Source organism: Vipera berus (assembly GCF_964194415.1).
Source record: "Vipera berus genome assembly, chromosome: Z".
NCBI classification, from domain to species: domain Eukaryota; kingdom Metazoa; phylum Chordata; class Lepidosauria; order Squamata; family Viperidae; genus Vipera; species Vipera berus.
Genome location: NC_138205.1, coordinates 8,639,805 through 8,660,976, shown reverse-complemented (window position 1 = coordinate 8,660,976; position 21,172 = coordinate 8,639,805). Strand labels below are relative to the sequence as shown.

The 21,172-nt window shown below is 44.6% G+C and overlaps 1 protein-coding gene across 1 annotated transcript in view; it reads right to left on the bottom strand.

Annotated features, from left to right (window-relative positions):
• LOC308678361 (rho guanine nucleotide exchange factor 15-like) overlaps window positions 1-21,172 on the bottom strand; it is a 65,186-nt gene that overhangs the window by 43,353 nt on the left and 661 nt on the right. The window lies entirely within an intron of this gene.

The window sequence follows — 21,172 nt, the reverse complement described above, 5'->3', positions numbered from 1 at the left end:
TTCTTAGATTAGACATACCTAGCTCCCTGAATTGTTCAGTGTATGGTTTAGCCCAGTGGTGGTGAACCTTTTAGAGACTGAGTGCCCAAACTGCAACCCAAACCCACTTATTTATCGCTGGTTGCCAGGTGGGCGTGGCCATGGAAGATTGGGTGGGTGTGGCTAAGGTGGGTGTAGTCACCTCAATGTTGCTCGTGGGGAGGGACACCTGTAGGGGGGTGGGCAGGGTTGGGGGAGCTCCAGGAGGTCTCTGGCAGGTGGGGCGGTAGGCAGGAGACTCATCCTGCGGGGTGAGGCGAGGCAGGGTGGGGGTGCCATTGCCATGGGGCAAGGCAAGGGCTGGGGCAGCTGCTGCCTGACACCATCGGCCCCCACACACAGAAACCAGCGAACGCTTGGGGGCCAGCGGTGTCAGTCCGTAGCCACAGCCTGCCGGCCCCTCGACAGGCACACTCTGGGGCTCCACAGCCCGTCGCCGGCAGTTCAAAGAAGCCGCCTCCAAGATGGATGGTTGACCAACAGCTGAGGAGGTGATACAGTGGGTCATGCCTGGGAAAAGAAGAGCATGCGAGGCCAAGAGGGACGGGATGGCGGGGAGGGAAACCAACCGTGCCGGAATGCATTCAGCCACGTGGGACCCCGGCAAATTAGCAGGCGGTTGGTTGAAGAGGGACAGTTGCCACCTCCGAGGAATGGCGCTGGTGCCCACAGAGAGGGCTCTTGAGTGCCACCTCTGGCACCCGTGCCATAGGTTCGCCACCACTGGTTTAGCCACTAGAGACCCCTAATCATCTTTGCTGCTGTTCCCTGCTCTCTTTCTAGGGTCTCAATATTTTTTTTTGGATTATGGTGACTAGAACTGGACACCATACTCCAAGCATGGCCTCACCAATGCAGTATGAAGGGATGCTACACCTTCAAGTGATCTGGATGTTATCCCTCTGTTAATGGAGCCTAGGGAACAAAGTGCCACAGAAAGTAGCTTTTCTCTCTTTTATCACGGTGTTAAAGAGGTTGGAATCGGCCATACGAAGACGGGCAATTCAGAACAGATTAAAAACAAGGATCCAGCGTCATGAAGTATTAAATTAGATTTTGCAGCCAGGAGAGGCTATGATGGCTGCAGGGGAGACGGTTTGAAAGGGAATAGCTTGAGTGAGTGAGTTTGGTTGATCTCAAAATGATTTGTGGTTTTGATTAGGGAAAAAAAAACATATCCCTGGAGAATAGAAAAGAGAGAGCTTTCTTTTGTAATCACCAGAGTTAAGAGATAATTTGGTAGCTGTGCTTACATTTTCTGGAAGGGAAATCCAAACCTTCTTTCTATTTCTTTTTTTTTCTTTTCTTCCTGCGTATTTTTTTTCTTTATTCTGTCTTTGTTAATGTTAGCGTCTGTATTCTTTGTAAAACTTTCCATAAAAAAAATTATAAAAACCAGAAGCTGCTTCACCACTCTGTACCCGTACAGTCCTCGACTCACGGCCACAATTGAACCCAAAATGGCTAAGCGAGACACATTGCTAAGCCGGTTTTGCCCCGTTTTATGACTTTTCTTGCCACGGTTGTTAGGTGAAACACTGCAGTTCTTACGTTAATAACTTGCTTGCCCATTGACTTTGCTTCTCTGAAGGTCGCAAAAGGGGATCACATGATCCTGGGACGCTGCAACCGTCATATTTATGAGTCACCAAGTACCCGGATTTTGCTCACAACATGGGGGATGCTGTAACGGTCATAAGTGTGCGAAATGGTCCTAAGACACATTTTCAGTGCTTTTGTAACTTTGTAAAGGTAAAGGTAAAGGTTCCCCCGCACATTCGTGCTAGTCGTTTCCGACTCTAGGGGCCGGTGCTCATCTCCGTTTCAAAGCCGAAGAGCCAGCGTTTGTCCGAGGACGTCTCCGTGGTCATGTGGCTGGCATGACTAGATGCCAAAGGCGCACGGAACGCTGTTACCTTCCCACCGTAGTGGTCCCTATTTGTCTACTTGCATTTTTACGTGCTTTCGAACTGCTAGGTTGGCAGAAGCTGGGACGAGTAACAGACGCTCACTCTGTTACGCGGCACTCGGGATTCGACCCGTCAAACTGCCGACCTTCTGATCGACAAGCTCAGCGTCCTAAGTGGTCACTAAACAAACCTTATTTGGATTCTCGAGCTGGATGTTGACACCGGGTTTATTCTCTCAGTTTACAATTTCTCTTTTGCTTTAAGGATGCTAAGAGGCCTCAAAACATTTACCTACAGTAAGTAGCCATGTGGCAGAAGTAATAAATAATTATTATTAATAAATAATAATAAACAAAAACTTTTAGTCCTTGGCTTACGACCTCAGTTGAGCCCAGATTTTCCATTGCAGAGTAAGACAATTTATGATGCAAGTTTTGCCTCAATTTTTTAACCACCTTTCTTGCCACAGTTGTTAAGGGAATCACTGCAATTGTTAAGTTGTGAAGTGAATCTGGCTTCCCCCGTTGAATTTGGTCACAAAAAGGGATCACGTGACCCCGGGACAGAGCAAACGTCATAAAGATGAGTCAGTGGGCGAGCGTCTGAATTTCGATCACGTGACCCTCCCAAGGATGCTGCAACAGTCATAAGTGTGAAAAACGGTCAATGCGGTTGTAACTTTGAATAGTCTCTAAATGAACGGTTGTAAGTCGGGGACGACCTGTACATTTGAGTGAAAAAGGGCCGTTTTGCTTGCGCTGACCTACAGAGAAAATGCCCAAGGTTTTTTCTCCACAGGAAGGAAGAAGAAACATATCAGAGGAATAAGGTGACTCATGTTTAACCCAAAGTGGAAAGGAAAAAAAACTTCAACAGAGAAATTCATTTATACTTGTTTTATGCAGCCAGAGACAATTGAAAGGACAGCCCTACAACTAAAGAGAAAATGTTCCTGGCTTTAAGCTCTACAAAATGTAACAAAATAACAAAGTTGGAAGGGACATTAGAGGTCTTCTAGTCCAACCCCCTGCTCAAGCAAGAGACTTTATACTGGTTGTCCAGTCACTTCTTAAAAGCCTCCAGTGTTGGAGCATTCACAACTTCTGGAGGCAAAGTGTTGTTCCACTGATTAATTGTACTAACTGTCAGGAAGGTTCTTAGTTCTAGGTTGCTTCTCTCCTTGATTAGCTTCCATCCATTGCTTCTCGTCCTGCCTTCTGGTGCTTTGGAGAATAGGTTGATCCCCCCTCTTCTTTGTGGCAGCCCCTCCAATATTGGAAGACTGCTATCATGTCAGCCCTCATCCCTCTCTTCAGATCTAAGATGGCAGCGCCTGGAATGGCTGCGGCTGCATTGGCTCTTGAAGGCAAATAGTTTTGGGAGGGATAGTAAGGGCTATAGGCCACATGATCAGGAAGATTTTAATGTGTTTGAGCAACATGGTGGAACTAAGGTAACATACGACATACGACCGACAATCTTTGCTGGCATGGCAAATTTCTAGTTGTTGGTGAGACCGTTAAAAGTCGTTGGCACTGTTTGAATTTGTTCTACCAGCAGCAAGATCTGACTTCTGGCCCAGTGATGGATTCTATTTCAAATCAGGGCTGTTTCCAGGGGAGGCAGAGGAGGAGAGGACCTGGAGCTTATGGAGTGAAGGAACTGGATGAGGCTGTTGGCAGGCCCAGAGGAAGAGAGAGAGGCTTTTGGAGGAGTTGGTGGCGGCGGCAGTGTGCTCCAGGGGTGAAAAGAAGCAAGGCCTCTTTAAGGAAAGGGTGGAAGAGTCAGCATCAGAAAAAGGAAAGAAGGCGAGGTTGTCAGAATACAAGCGAATTTGAGGGCTAATCCACATGGAGCCCCATTTCCATCTGTCCTGTTTGCCATCGTTCACTCCCGAGAGACTAAAATGGACAATGTGAAATTTGAGCGGGCCCCGAACAAGGAGTATTTATCGGAGGTGGTGACCCTTTGAGAGCCGTATGCAACGAAATTTCATTTTGATGTATGCCGATTGGTGTACATTCAAAGTGACAATAAAGTTATCATCATCATCATTAAACCAGACACACTCAATTCCTGCAACCGTTCTTCATATGTTTTAGTCTTCAACCCTCCCCCCGCCCTGCCCATTATCTTTGTCGCTCTTTTCTGCACTCCTTCCAGAATCTCAACATCTTTTTTTTATGTTTTGGTGACGAAAACTGGATGCTGTACTCCAGGTGTGGTCTTACAAAGGCATTGTAAAGCAGTAGGATCACTTCTCACGTCACTGAATCATGCGGCCGTACATGCTCTCAGCCACACGCGCCACGCTTCCCCGTCCTTCATCACCAGAACAATTCCTCCCCAGTTCCCAGCTTGTATAGGATGCTCCACCCTTTCCCAGTGCCTTTTCCTCACGGTTTCCCCCTCTCATTTGAAAAATCCAGCGGCTCAGATGAGTCATCCCACATGAAGCAGGCACCAGCAAACCACAAGAAGCATTGAAATCAAAAACAGGAGAGAAGGCTGAGGCGGCAAAGCTTATTTTTATTCTGGGCAGATTTGATTTCCCCGATGATTCTTGGCTATTCTACAAGCGTGGGGAGGGCTGGGGAGGACATTTCTGTCTCTTCTCAGCTTTGCTCTTTTCCAGTCCGATTAAAAAGCTTTCCCCAAACGCACGATAGGTGCAGGACTACAACTCCCATTATCCACAGGCTGGTTGGGGAGATGGGCAATTGGAGACTAGCCTAGCCTAGAGTAACAGTGGAAGTTTTTAAGAAGAGGCTGGACAACCATTTGTCTGAAATGATATGGGGTTTCCTGCCTGAGCAGGGGATTGGACTAGAAGACCGCCAAGGTCCCTTCTGTTATGTTTCGAGTTCGGACGAGCAGGAAAGACGCCAGGCAGATGAGTACAGAAGAACGGTTGTTTTATTTATAACTATAACCAGTGCTTTTTTTGTAAAAGAAAAAGGTGCCGGAACTCACACATGTTATACAACCTGCCTTGCTTACCCTACAAGGTTCCATCCCAAAAAGGTGCCGGAACTCCGTTCTGAGCGTTCTATGAGAAAAAAAGACCTGACTATAACTGTACTGAGGGTTAGGGGTATCCATGCAGTCTTTATATAGTTTCCCATACTCTTAACAACCAATCAGATTGAACCCATCATTCCCGCCAAGTTGACTGCAGCCCGGACTGGAAAGTCCCATCTGTGTTGCTAGAGAACCGTTAGCATTCCAGCATACACGTGATAAGGTCTTCCCAAAAGCTCAATACATAACACCTTCCAACTCTATTATTATTGTTATTGTTATCAATCATCATCATCATCACAGGGTCAGCCAGATGTTCAGATTAGATTTAGCATTTTTGTCTACCTATCGAGTCCTTACCAAGGACCTGGGATAGGCAGATGTGGATGTTTGACGGTATTACAGATATCGTCGCAGGATAGAAGCAGTTCCTAGTAAGGCCGCCTTTTGCAATTGACTGATGGCGAATTTGTCGATGCCGATGGTGTCCAAGTGGTGCTCCAGTTGTTTTGGGATTGCACCCAAGGCACCTATTACTATTGGTACCAGCCTTGCTTGCCTTTGCCACAGTCTTTCTGTTTCTATTTGAAAAAAGTTGACCACCTCTTCTTTGTAGCAGCCCCTTAGATATTGGAACACGCCCCTAACCCTTCTCTTCATTACACTAGAGACATACCCAATTCCAGCAACCGTTCTTGATATGTTTTACCCCCTAGTCATCTTTGTTGTCCCTTGGACTGCAAGGCGATCAAACCGGTCAGTCCTAGAGGAGATCAACCCTGACTGCTCTTTAGAAGGCCAGATCCTGAAGCTAAAACTCAAATACTTTGGCCACCTAATGAGAAGGAAGGACTCACTGGAGAAGAGCCTAATCCTGGGAAAGGTTGAGGGCAATAGAAGAAGGGGACGACAGAGAATGAGGTGGCTGGATGGAGTCACTGAAGCAGTAGGTGTGAGCTTAAATGGACTCCAGAAGATGGTAGAGGACAGGAAGGCCTGGAGGAACGTTGTCCATAGGGTCGCGATGGGTCGGACACAACTTTGCAGCTAACAACAACAACAACTTTGTTGCTGTTCTCTGTACTCTTTCTAGAGTCTCAACATCTTCTTTTTACATCCTGGTGACCAAAACTGAATGCAGTAAGAGACAAGATTGATTTTGGGGAAGGTGAGTGAGCCACACGGGGTGTAGAGGAGGACGCCCTGCGTAAGCAGAAAAGAGTCATCTATAGGTTGGCGAGGAGGTGGGATGCAAGGGTGCCAAAACACATCCTCTTCCCAAGAATTAAAACCCCGTGCACTTGGAAGGAGATTTGACGGAGCTAAAGTTAACGAGCACGCACGTTATTTTTTAAAAGAGCTTGCTGCCGGCAGTCAAGTCAAGTCCTGCTCTTTTCCAAATTCAAAAGGCAGCCTGCCAAATCATGTTTGTGGAAAGGAATCATTGTCAGGGGATTGGCAGAACCTCACTTATGCAAAAATAATAATAATAATAATAATAATAATAATAATAATAATAATAATAATAATAATAATAATAATAATAATAATAATAATAATAATAATATAATCCTCTCTCTGAAAAAGGCTTAACAATTCCTCAAAGTCTAATTGGTTTCCTGCCTGCCAAGGGAGTGTTTGTTACTAATGGCAGTTTTCTGTTCCAAAAATCTAAGAGCGCTGCCTAAACTTCCCTACTTTTTTGACTCTTTGGTTTCACAACAACCCTGTGAGGTGGGTTATGCTGAGAAGTAATGGCTGATCCAACTGAATAGATTGAAAGGGGGACGGGGTTCACAATCACAAGTCGTCGCTTGCAGATCTCATCAGACATATCTCAAGTCAGAAGTGATAAAAATTATGTTCTAATAGAGTTTCTCTTATCTCAGGAACTTTGTGGAATTCACAAAGTTATGTGGACTTCAATCCCCAGAATTCCCCAGTATGTGGCAGACCTCTACTTGACAAAGGATGTTTGAAGGAAAGCATTCCTTGAATAATATTTTGACCCATATCTGCAAGCATCTCCATGATTAACAAACCTGGGTGCCCAGAATCAACTCCCAGAATCCCACAGCCAGCAAGGGCCACCGCTGAGAATTCTGGGAAGTCAAATTGATATTTTGGGGAACTGCTGGGAAATGCTGCAAAACCATGGCTGCTTTCGAACATCCCACTAAGCCATTTTTTGTATCAATAACTTCCGTTTTTAATTTTCACCCCAAAATTCAGTTTACCCAAGGATGTGGTCAGAAAAAAACAAAGAGACAGACTTACTTCAACTTTAGGTGATTAAAACCCCCACCCTCTTTGTGTTTTCTGAATCATTTCCACCCATATTCATATAGGTATGTATTTTATTCTTGCCTATATTACTTTGTAAGTAACTCAAGGTGGTGAACCTAGCTAATAATTCTTCCTCCTATTTTCCCCACAACAACCTTGTGAGGTGGGTTGGGCTGAGAAAAAGTGACTGGCCCAAAGTCACCCACCTAGCTTTCATGCATAAGGTGGAACTAGAACTCACTGTCTCCTGGTGATTGGCCCAAAATCATCCAGCTGGCTTTCATACATAAGGCAGAACTAGAACTCACTCTCTCCTGGTGATTGGCTCACAGCCACATAAAAAGTCCTGGCTTCATTTGATGTTCTCCTCTCTCAATTGCAGTCCTTGGGCACCAAACAGTTGCCCATTTTGCCTTGCTATAAAAATCAAGACATCGCAATTTGTGCAATCGGAACACGAATCACCATCTCAACAGATGTTCAGCTCAATGCAGTTAATGTCTCTTTCCTCAGAAACAAATCCGTCTAGGATTTCAAGCACTCTCTCCTAAGCCTAGGAGTGATCTGCTTAATCCTTGCAAATTGGATTGAAAGGCACTCATAATTATTTAATTGTCAGCAGAGACCTCTGTCCAAGACTTCTGGTTTGTTTTTTTAAAGGTAAAGGTAAAGGTTCCCCCGCACATGCGTGCTAGTTGTTTCCGACTCTAGGGGCCGGTGCTCATCTCCATTTCAAAGCCAAAGAGCCAGCGCTTGTCCGAGGACGTCTCCGTGGTCATGTGGGTGGCATGACTAGACACCAAAGGCACACGGAACGCTGTTACCTTCCCACCGGAGTGGTCCCTATTTTTCTACTTGCATTTTTACGTGCTTTCGAACTGCTAGGTTGGCAGAAGCTGGGACGAGTAACAGGCGCTCCCTCTGCTACGCGGCACTCGGGATTCGACCCGCCAAACTGCCGACCTTCTGATCGACAAGCTCAGCGTCCTAACCCACTGAGCCACCGCGTTTACATCAGTCTAAAAACTGTAGATCAGGGGTTCCCAAGCGACGGCGGGGGGGGGGGGAGATGATATTCCAGGGGGTGTGAAAACTTGGGTTTAGAAGTTTTAAAATTATACTGTATATGCATAATTCATTGCTGTTATTTCAAACTTTTGTAAGGGGTGCAAGCAGTGCTTTTTTTGTAAAAGAAAAAGGTGCCGGAACTCACACATGTCATACAACCCTCCTTGCCTACCCTACAAGGTTCCATCCAAAAAAGGTGCCGGAACTCCGTTCTGAGCGTTCTATGAGAAAAAAAGCCCTGGGTGCAAGAATATATCGAAAGCGTTCTAGGGGTGCGGAGTATAGAAAAGGTTGGGAACCGCTGCTGTAAATGGACTGGATTTAGAAATTAAGGAGGGTAAGGCAAAGTTAATACAGTCCGTTTAGCGACCGTTCAAAGCTATGACAGCACTGAAAAAGTGACTGATGACCGTTGCGGCATCCCCATAGGTCACATGATCAAAATTCAGACGCTTGGCAACTGACTCATATTTATGACGGTTGCAGTGTCCCGGAGTCACCTTTTGCGATCTTCCGATGAGCAAAGTCAATGGGGAAGCCAGATTCACTTAACAACCGTGTTACTCACTTAACAACTGCAGTGATTCACTTAAGAACCGTGGCAAGAAAGGTCATAATACAGGGCAAAAAAAAAACCTCACTTAACAAATGTCTCACTTAGCAACAAAACATTTGGACTCAATTGTGGCCATACGCCGAGGACGTATTGGATAGGGCCCCATTAGAAAATCCCAAATGGCAGGCTAGACCAGGAAGGTGGAAAAAGCAACCAATACAAAATAATAAATGATTTTATTTGAATATCAAAAGATGCCTGTGATAAACCACTTCCTTATGGCTGTGGTGCCTTGGAAGCAGACTTTAAAAAAAATTCTAACGAAGCAGTGACGTGGCTACATTTAATTGCATCCCTCTAATATAATTCCTTTGCCCTTTACTCAGAGATGTTTAGTATTTTCCTTATTTCCTGTTGCTTAATATTTTCCTGCGCACAAACCTGGGAAGGGGAGACAGCACACATTACAGGGGAGTGGGGTTTGTGTGGCTTACTTGTGTTATTGGTTCGTTGTATGCACCAAGCCAACTTTGGCTGAACTAAAAATAAATGTGCGGAATCAGGAAGCGAGCCCTAATTTATTTTAACTACTCCTGGTGTTGTATTAGTAGTAGACATACCATTTACAGACTACTGGAGGAGAGGTTTTACAATCTAAAACTCTGCACAAGTGAAACTAAAAGAATGGGGAATTTTAGTTATTTGTACAGGTAGTCCTTGATTTATGACCAATAGTTTAATAATCATTCAAAATTACAGTGGGCCCAGGACAAGTGCTTTCCGGCCCATCATCATACAATGTCATCTCTCTCTCTCTCTCTCTCTCTCTCTCTCTCTCTCTCTTTCTCTCTCTCTCTCTCTCTCTCTCTCTCCTCACACACACGCACACACACACACACACACACACACACACACACACATCCCCCTTATGATCACATTTCAGGTACTTGGCAACCAGTTCGTCTTTTCAACCTGTTGCAGCGTCCTAAAGTCACATGACCAGGATCGGTGACGATTTTAACCGGTTTCTGGCCAAAACAAAAAAAGGCCAATTCAGAAGAATGGGTTTGCACTTGCGACCATGGTGCTCACTTAACAACAACAGACTCACTTAACAACTATGGTGATTCACTTAATGACTGCCACAAAAATGTTATAAAATCAGGTTTGGTCACGTGGGGGCCTCAGCTTACAACCGTTAACAACCAACAGCCAGAAATCTGATCCCAATTGCAGTCGGAAGTTAAGGCCTCCCTGTATTTTGTGGTTATAGGTTACAGCACACCTAGGTATATCTACAGCGCCAAAGGTTTCACAGATGAATTGTGCAGAGCCCTATCAGTGATGTATCCCTCAGTCTGGCCGGAAACCCACACAGGTCTTCAGAAATTAATTCATCTGTGAGTTAATACAGAGTCTCCCTGAATTCCATTCATAGTTCAAGAACTCTACCAGAAATGCAGAATATTACAGAAAGTCCTCAACTTAATGATCATAACTGAGCCCAAACTTTATGTTGTAAGTGCAATGTTTGTTAACTGAATTCTGCCCCATTTTGCAGCCTTTCTTGCCATGGTTTTTAAGTGAGTCACTGCAGTTCTTAAGTTAGTAGCACGGCTGTTAAGCGGATCTGGCTTCCCCATTGACTTTGCTTGTCAGAAGTCCACAAAAGGGGATCACGTGACCCCGGGACACAGCAACAGTCGTAAATATGAGTCAGTTGCCAAGCATCTAAATTTGGATGCCTCAACGGTCGTTAATTGTGAAAAACACTCCTAAGTCACTTTATCCGCTGCCGTTGTAACTCCAAATGGTCACTAATCAAACTGTTGTAAATCGAGAACTATGTGTCGTGAAAAAACGCAGTATGCTGGATGTTCAAATGAGAAGGTTGCCTTCTCCCTAATGCCAGATACTGGGGGCGGGGGGGGGGGGAATTAAAAATTAAATTTAAAAAATAATCAGTATCTATCTCTTTAGTTTAGAAGCCCATCCACGCAGCAATTTCCAACTGTGAGAAACAGGGCTTGGTTTTTATTATTATTTTTCCTTAGCAAAATGTTTGCTTTGTAGAGCTTCTTCTATTTTTCAATGTTATATTTTCCTTTGTCGGCTCTTTGTCCGATCGAGAGACTGATTTATGACTGCACAGTCCTCCTGCTTCAAACACACGCCAGGGCCATAAGTGGAGGAACGGGCACAGAGATGTCACCACCCTTTCCGTTTGCCCTCATTTTTTTCACAGCACGTGGTCATTATAAATCCTATTTAGCTAGGAATTAGAATTAGCAGGTGATTGATGAGGGCAAAGTCCTCAGATAATACAAAAAAAGATAGGCCCGCTGCTTTGAGCAGTGAGGGATGGGGAATATAACTGTGCTACTCCTTTCCCACTATGCCACAGGGCATTGTGGGAAATTAAAACAGCAGTTAAATTCAGATGCTCCAGTGCTGTTGGCTGGCTGGGGTTCAGTGTGGTAGCCAGTGCTTTTTTTGTAAAAGAAAAAGGTGCCGGAACTCACACATGTCATACAACCCGCCTTGCCTACCCTACAAGGTTCCATGCAAAAAAGGTGCCGGAACTCTGTTCTGAGCGTTCTATGACAAAAAAAGCCCTGGTGGTAGAAGATACCAACACACAATAAGCTTAGAACTGTTTGACAGAGAAGAACCCCTAATATAATGTCTATTTGTGTTTTTGTGTGTGCGCGTGCGCACGTTTGGTATTTTTCAAACTGAAACTTGATAAAGAAAGCCTGCAAAAAAATTTTTTCCCCAGTATAGAAATTCTGAAGAGGTCCACAGCCATATCACAAGGACATTGTTCATCTCTGTTCCCTATTCATCATTGTTCACTGTTTCTCTTTGAGCATGATCTTGGATTTTATGATCTGTTTTAAGTGGCTCAGAAGCTGAATGCAAATTGAGAGATGTGATCCCACAGAACACTTCTTTTTAATTCCTGTGGCTCAATGGAAATTGGGACGTGAGACCCCAGAGATATTTCCCCACTCTGTTTTCTTAATCATTTGGGGAAAGGAGGGAGGGAGGGAGGGAGGGAGGGAGGGAGGGAAGGAAGGAAGGAAGGAAGGAAGGAAGGAAGGAAGGAAGGAAGGGAGAGAGAGAAAGAAAGAAAGAAAGAAAGAAAGAATAAGAAAGATGAGGAAGAGAAAAAGGGAAGGGAAAGAGGAAGGAAGGAAGGAAGGAAGGAAGGAAGGAAGGAAGGAAGGAAGGAAGGAAGGAAGGAAAAGTGAAAGAGAGAGAGAAAAAGAAGGGAGGGAGGGAGGATGGATGAATTTTCCAATGAGGGGCGTGGAAATTGCTTTTAAACAAATAAATAAAGATTCATATCACAAGTCTCTTCCATCAGTGTCCCTAATTGTCTTGTAGTGGTTAATTTTAAGGAAAATGTTCCATTATGAGGAGTATCACCCCCTCCCACTGCAATAACATATAATTATCAACAAAATACTCTGAGAGAGCCAGCATCAAAACCAATGTTGCTGTTGATTTTGATCTGAGATGGTAAATTTTAACCTACTACTACTACTACTAATAATAATAATAATAATAATAATAATAATAATAATAATAATAATAATAATAATAATAAAAAATTTATATGCCACCTGACTTCCAGTGACTTTTCTTGAATTTTCCTGATTTTGACAAAGGCTAAACCATGTTAAGCCTGATTACTTGGTTGGGAGACCACCAGGAAATCTCAGGACTATAGATTGGGAAGTCAACTACATGCCATTTTTGGTACTGTACTGTTATTAAGCATGCCTGCACAGGTACACGGAATAACCAGGTGCAAAGTTCAAGAGCAATTGTCTACTGCCTATAGGCCACCTACGAAAGAATGAGGATGGTGTTATAGTCTTACAGTAATTCCCTTTTATATTGAAAATTGGGACTCAAGTGTAAATGCTTCCCCAGGCATTTGGATTATCAACCCAAAATACCGTATTTTCCGGCGTATAAGATGACTTTTTAACCCATGAAAATCACCTCAAAAGTTGGGGGGGTCGTCTTATACGCCCAGTCGTCTTATACGCCGGAAAATCAGCGAGCCCGGGAAGGCACGCCCTCTCCTCTCACTGTGGAGGAAGCAGGGCAGGCTGGCGTCTGGCGGGAGCCGGCAGGGCAGTCCTGCGCACGCACGCACGCGCAGGACTGCCCTGCCGGCTCCTGCCCGACGTTCTTCCCTCTTGAGGCAGCATCGCTCCCCGGCTCCTAAGGAGTCCTCGGGGATGCTGCCTCAAGAGCCATGGCAGGCGCCTCACGCTCTTCCCTCTTGAAGTATTATTGGTGGAGCCGTCCGGCGTCGGGCGGGAGCCGGCAGGGCAGTCCTTCCCTCTTGAGGCAGCATCCCCGAGGACTCCTTAGGAGCCGGGGAGCGATGCTGCCTCAAGAGGGAAGAGCGTCGGGCGGGAGCCGGCAGGGCAGTCCTGCGCGTGCGTGCGCAGGACTGCCCTGTTGGCTCCCGCCAGACGCCAGCCTGCCCTGCTTCCTCCACAGTGAGAGGGGAGGGCGTGCCTTCCCGGGCTCGCTGATTTTCCAGCGTATAAGACGAAAAATCTTGAAAATCATCTCAAAAGTTGGGGGGTCGTCTTATACGCCCAGTCGTCTTATACGCCGGAAAATATGGTAATGGTGACAGCCAAAAAATGTAGGACCATTAGGTCTTGTTGCAGTCCTCCAAATGAACATTAGATGTCTGCAAAGATCAGAGGTTTTGCATCTCTTTCCTGCCATATAGTGGCCATGTGGAGCGTTACAACAGAGTTTTGGCACATTTGATAAAAGGGTACAGCCGATCCTTTCTTATTCTCCTGCTGCCCTACTTTTTTAAAAGCTTCTCTTAAGGAGATTCGAACCTAAGCTGGGCCAAACCAACCTAGACCTCAGTCCCAGAATCTTAGACCCATATCAGAAGAAAGCCATTCCATTTTGCAGAGGACATTCCACAGCTGAAGGACAAATGGAGAGATCAAACACGGTCATCCACAGCCAGTCTTTGAGACACCACAACACAAATTACATCCTTCAGTTCCAACATCTAACACAATTATATAATTTGTGATGATTTATCACTTGTCCTCACAGCTCTCTCCTGTCTCATGAGCCCAAATCTTCTTGGAACATTCTACATTCTTTCAGAACTGTTTTGGCTTGTTCCAAGATGAATGAACAATTAGCATCCTCTGAGATTTCAGACTACAAAATAATAGTTGGGAGGGACCTTGGAGGTCTTCTATTCTAACCCCTGCTCAAGCATTTCAGACACATGGATGTCCAATCTCTTCTTAAAACTTCCAGTGTTGGAGCACTCACAGTTTCTGGAGGCAAGCCATTCCACTGATTGTTCAGGGGAACAATTTGCCTCCAGAAATTGTGGGTGTGCCATCACTGGAGGTTTTTAAGAAGATAGGTCAATTGAGTTCTTTCTAGTATATCCAGGTCTCTGAATCTTCTACAAAACGAGAAAGCAATTTAAAGGGATGTTTCACCCATGAGTTAAATGAGGTACTAAGTAGAAATACTTCTCATTCCTTTTAATGTTGCTCAGGCAGCATTATAATTTCAACTTAAATAAACAAAACGGAAAGGCCATTGATTCAAAAAGCCAACCCAGTTCTAGGGATGGAAACTAACCAAAGAGAGAAGCAACCTAGAACTAAGGAGAAATTTCCTTAGATGATGATGATGATATTATTATTATTATTATTATTATTATTATTATTATTATTATTATTATTATTATTATTATTATTTAAAACTTTTATTCATAAAACATGAAACTCAGTCAACTGAACACTCAAATTGACTGGCACTAATGGTTTTCTGCCAGCATCCTAGGTATCAACCAGGTATCTCCTTAAAATGTAAGATGTTCCAAGTAGCGCAGTTTTTTGTAGCTTTGCTGGAGTTATTGCAGGAAGTTGAAATTTCTTGATGTGTTTGGTAAAGTTTTGGGACATAGTTCCCAGTGCCCCGATGACAATGGGTATCACTGTTACGCGTTTCATCCATAATCACTGATCTCTCATCCTCCTCCTCCTCCTCCTCCTCCTCCTCCTCCTCCTCCTCCTCCTCTTCCATAAAACAATAATCCAACTAGGATGTTATTGTCGTGTGACTTTCCATCCAATTATTTGGTAAAAAGTTGATGTAATAGTTAAAATGCTGGTCTAAAAACCAGAAGAGTGTGAGTTCTAGTTCCACATGAAAGCCGGCTGGGTGACTTTGGGCCAATTAAGAGGAGATGGTGAGTTCTAGTGCTGCCTTAGGCATGAAAGGTAACTGGTGACTTTGGGCCAAGCTGCAATTTCTTGATGTATTTTGCAAAGATGATGATGATGATGATGATTTTGCTGCTGCTGCTGTTGTTGTTGTTAATAATGCAGCCAGTACGCAAAACAAAGTGAAACTGATTTATTTTTATTTTTTTTAAAAAAGGATTACACCAAGAGAGAAAGCCAGTATGTGAAAGAACCCACAATGTGACTGGTTACTTCTATCCATTTTTGTCAAAAATCCAACAGTCTTAACAATGAGCATCTCACTGTTTTCAATTGCATTGACAGAACTGACAGATAAGCCAGCAGAATAACAAGTTAAAAGCAAGGCTTTTTTTCAAAATCCCTTTGAGGGGGGGGTGTCTATGATAATGGACTATATCCTGTTTTCCCTCCAGCAGCTGAAGATAACTTAGATAAAGATCTGTCTTCATTGTATTCCACCACCCAAAATCCTTGTAAGGTGGAGTGGGCTAACTTGGAATATTTCATCCAGTTTTGGTTATCACAATATAAAAAAAAGATGTTGAGACTCTGGAAAGAGTGCAGAGAAGAGCAACAACGATGATTCGGAGGCTGAAGGCTAAAAACATACGAAGAACGTTTGGAGAAATTGATATGAGTAATTTAACGAAAAGAAGGACTAGGGGTGACATGATAGCAGTTTTCTAATATCTCAGAGGCTGCTACAAAGAAGAGGGGGGATCAACCTATTCTCCAAAGCACCTGAAGGCAGGACAAGAAGCAACGGATGGAAACTAATCAAGGAGAGAAGCAACCTAGAACTAAGGAGAAATTTCCTGACACAATTAATCAGTGGAACAACCTGCCTCCAGAAGCTGTGAAGGCTCCAACACAGGACGTTTTTAAGAAGAGATTGGACAGCCATTTGTCTGAAATGTTGTAGGGTTTCTTGCCTGATCAAGGGGTTGGACTAGAAGACCTCTAAGGTCCCTTCCAAGTCTGTTGTTTGGTTTTCCTTAAGTGTGGGCCTGATCCAAGGCAACCAAAAAATTCCCACAGCCAAGATGGATTCTGTCCCAAGTCTTCATTCTCAGCTCAGCATTAACACAATATGGTGCAATCCCCCTTAGAGAAAAGTGCAAGGAGATGGGGGTTAGCTTACGAAAAATACCCCATCCCTTCTTTTAAGAAAATTCCCCCGAAATTCCAGCCCGTCCGATGTCCATTTATCCAAATGCATCCCACCAAGCCCAGAGGTTTTTCCTTCAAGTAAGCCTGCACGGGATCAAAATCTTTAGCAATTTTCCCATACAAGTAGTCCTTTAATTACAACCTTTTGTTTGGTGGCCATTCGAAGTCACAACACCACTGAAAAAAAAAGCGACATATGACTGTTGTAGCATCCTGTGGTCACATGATCAAAATTTAGACACTTGGCAACTGCTTCATATTTATGACGGTTATAGTGTCCTGGGGTCATGTGACCACCTTTTGCCCCCCCTCCTGACAAGCAAAGTCAACGGGGAAGCCAGATTTACTTAACAACCGTATTACTAACTTAACGACTGGCAAGAAAGGTCATAAAATGGCGCAAAGCTCACTTACCAACCATCTTGCTTAGCAGCAGAAATTTTGGGCGAGCAGTACCTGTATTCCTTTGCTACTTGCCACAGTGCTATTCTTACCCCTTGGAGTGACTCTCCAGCGAAAGTGGACATCACAAGCAAAACGGTGATTCATCTCCAGAAATTTCCATTTTATGGGTCGCCCTTCCAAGAGGAGATTCAAGGAGCTGCCCTTTTGCCTGCTGTTTGTGCCAGTTTACCACAGCCTAGCACACTTCCACACAAACCTCTATGTGCAACTGCCTGCACTTATGTATCACTCGAAATAAAAAATGTCCAATCACACCTCCAAAGTAGATTGAAGTGTTGTTGTTGTTAGCTGCAAAGTCGTGTCCGACCCATCGCGACCCTATGGACAACGTTCCTCCAGGCCTTCCTGTCCTCTACCATCTTCTGGAGTCCATTTAAGCTCACGCCTACTGCTTCAGTGACTCCATTCATCACCTCATTCTCTGCCGTCCCCTTCTTCTCTTGCCCTCCACCTTTCCCAGCGTGAGGCTCTTCTCCAGTGAGTCCTTCCTTCTCATTAGGTGGCCAAAGTATTTCAGTTTTAGCTTCAGGATCTGGCCTTCTAAAGAGCAGTCAGGGTTGATCTCCTCTAGGACTGACCGGTTTGATCACCTTGCAGTCCAAGGGACTCGCAGGAGTCTTCTCCAGCACCACAGTTCAAAGGCCTCAATTCTTTGGCGCTCAGCCTTTCTTATGGTCCAGCTTTCACTGCCATACATTGCAACTGGGAAGACCATGGCCTTGACTATACACCCCTTCATGGATTACTGCCTTGTCGTGGCGAAGGGGCTTGTGTAATTCAATGAAGCTATGAGCTACGCCGTGCAGGGCCACCCAAGACTTACAGGTCATAGCAGAGAGTTGTGACAAAACGTGATCCACTGGAGAAGGAAATGGCAACCCACTCCAGTATCTTTGCCATGAAAACCCTATGGACAGTACCAAAAGATTGAAGTACATCTCCTCTAACCAAACTGAACACATCTAAAGACATGTCTGGCTGTTCACCAACTTTACTTTTTTTTCCCCACCATCTTTCACCCTGCCCTAAATGACTAATTCCTCTCTCCTCTGGGTTTGCTTCGGGCTTCGTCAGATCCTCCAGTTCTGAAGTTGACAGAATGTGTTCCCTTTGATCTCCTGGCAAATCAGGCTGACCTCTCACCCCTCAGCTGTAGAGGCCTTCCCTTCTTCTGTACCCCGGATGAAGAGACTGATCAGTTCATTTCAACTGCACAGAAACTCGTCCTGCAGGCACCCACGTTCCGTGGTTCCGTGCGAGAGAAAGAGACTTGCAACCTGTCGCCAACACGTCACCTGGAATATGTTCACTGGAGTTCCTGCAGAAGGACCATGCATGTGAAGAAGCAAGCCCTAGGTTGTGAAAGGGTATCTTTAGATGCAAATGGGCTTCAGGAACACCGAGTGTTGGCTGTCAACTAGACAAGGAAGAAACCAATGTAGCAAGGATCCCAGCTTGTTCCACGACTTGTCTAAGACGTGTGTGCAAATTCAGCCACTTTGACTCCAAAGAGGCTTACTTTCAAACAGCAGAAACAGGGTTATAGTCTAATTCTCGACACGTTTGTCCATCGGCAAAAGAACTTCATGAGAAGAATAATTTCCTCTAAGGTATTTGCTTTTGATCAATATTTCATTTTCAAAAATCATTCTAAAAATAAGTGTCTTTCTCATGAACTGCCGTGGTTTTATTTTCTTTTTTGAATCAACTGCCTGGTTTCCTTCCTTCCTTCCTTCCTTCCTTCCTTCCTTCCTTCCTTCCTTCCTTCCTTCCTCACATTTCTAACCCTCCCCATCTTCCTTAAAGAGGGACTCTGTACGGTGTACAGTAAAACATCGAAATACCAAACAGCACATAAGAAATTAAAAGGTTAGAGTTAAAATTAGGAGTTAAAATGTTTTTTTTAAAATTATAAAAAAAATTAAGGAGGCAAGAATAATTAAGCCCGTTAAAAATTGGTTCACAAGTCAAAGGGAAGACTCTTATTGCACTAACCAACCCCACAATTATGTGTTCCTTTGGGCTCCCCACACAAGGCCCCAGAGCAATGTTTTAAAGCCTTTTCAGAAGACCAGAAGAGTTTGGGCCCACCTCACCTCTGGGGGAAGAATATTTGCTCTTTAAAAAAGGTAAAGGTTCCCCCGCACATGCGTGCTAGTCGTTTCCGACTCTAGGGGCCAGTGCTCATCTCCGTTTCAAAGCCGAAGAGCCAGCGCTTGTCCGAGGACGTCTCCGTGGTCATGTGGCCGGCATGACTAGACGCCAAAGGCGCACGGAACGCTGTTACCTTCCCACCGTAGTGGTCCCTATTTTTCTATTTGCATTTTTACGTGCTTTCGAACTGCTAGGTTGGCATAAGCTGGGACGAGTAACAGGCGCTCACTCTCTAATTCTATTTTCTCTAGATATCTCCAGTCGTGATGTGGGAGGAAAAAGTTCTGGAGTTTCTCTAAGGCAACTAAATTGAGAGTTGAATTAAAAAGCAAAACAATAGTAATAATTACATGCAGACTTGCCCATCCCATTATTCCCTTTCTGGTGAAACCGTGTTACACAAAGTGCTGAAAGAGAATGACAGGAGGGAGCAAAGGAAATTAAAAGGAGGGCAAATAAAAGGATTTAAATAATAATTTAAGAAAATAAAACCTGCTAGGCTAGGCTAGCAAAACAGACAGTCAGCCAGTGTTTCTCCATTTTGACAACTTTAAGCAGTGGGAACTTCAACTCCCAGAATCCCCGACAGGCCTGGTGGGGAATTCTGGGAAATGTAAAGTTGCCAAGGTTTAGAAATACCCCAATAACGCCACCGTGGATTCAAAGATATGTTGTGAAAATGTAGTATTTTTTTAATCCCACCCACTCAAGAGATTTTGGAAATAGGATTTGCCTTCCTCAGTTTCCGAGCAGAGACTTGCAATGACACAATAATAGATTTCCAAGGAGTCAGACTAGATGACCTCTATGGTTTTTTAAAAAAAATATAAGCCTGGATTCACACACCTTGCTAAACCACAATTCATTTAACAAAGGATTCTCATGTGAGCCTGGGACCTGCCAGAATATAAAAATTAGAACAGGGGTCCCCAACTCCCGTACCGGGCCACGGCATGCCAGCAACCGGTCCGCACAAACAACCAAAGCCCCATCTGCAAGATGCAGGCAGCACACAAAACCACGCACCCTCCGGTCCACAGAAAACCCTCTTTCCACGGAACCGGTCCCTGGTGCCCAAAAGGTTGGGGACCTCTGAGCTAGAAGACTTGGGTATAAAAACATCCGCCAGCCGGCAACAAGGAAATATAAAGAAAATACTCTTTGCTGACCCCTACTGATAATTTGGATTTTTACAGCCCTGGATTTTTATAGCTTCTCTTAACTGAACAGCTATCTGTACTATGCAGAGAATTTCTGTCCAAGATATAATACACTAAAACCCAAGTAACATTGTTGGATACTGGTTTAGTATCGCATGCGAATTCAGCCCTTCATGTCATCCCTTCAATAAACCATCGTTCAAATAAACTAAATAATCCAACATAGCAACCAGACCACCAAGATCTTCCCTTTATCCCAGAATGAGCTGCCTGTGCAGTTTCTTCACCATATTGTTTATTTTCTTTTGGCACGGTGCCTCCCCGCTGCACTGACACAACATCACACAACACTCCATCCTAGATCAACCCTGTTTCTCTCCAATCCCAGGGCGTTGTTTTTTTTTTTACCTGGGGCAACCCTAAAAAGAGAAGCAACTAGGCTTGTGCGAACCCCAAATCTGAATCCCTGCTAGAAATGTTCCATCCATCCTGTCTGTCAACTTTTCCACCGACGGGAATCACAACAGGATGCAACTGCAATTTTTTCTTTAAAAAAAAAAAGAGGAATTATGAAAAAAGGTTAGCGAGGGGAATTATTTCCATGAAGCTTAAACCAATTCTTGGCTTCCCTAAATCCTTGCTCACCACTTTCCCTTTTCCTGAGCCAAACCGGGGGTGGGTGGGGAAGAGGCTCCATTGAAATTCAAACAGATGGTGCAGCCCTAGAGCAGCGTTTTCCAACCTTAGGAACTTGAAGATGCGTGGACTTCAACTCCCAGAATTCCCCAGCCAGCTATGCTGGCTGGGGAATTCTGGGAGTTGAAGTCCACGCATCTTCAAGTTCCTAAGGTTGGAAAACGCTGCCCTAGAGATCCTGTGCTACTTGGGGGGGGGGAGTGGGGTGTTGCCTAAATGCTAGGCTGATTAATGGCACCGCATCCGCTTCTAGCCCCCCCAAGAGACTTCTGGATGCGGCTGCTTCTCCCTTGCACACCCACCCGTGCAACCGGCTCAGCCTTCGCCCGGCGTTTTCCGCGCAGAAATTCCAAGGAA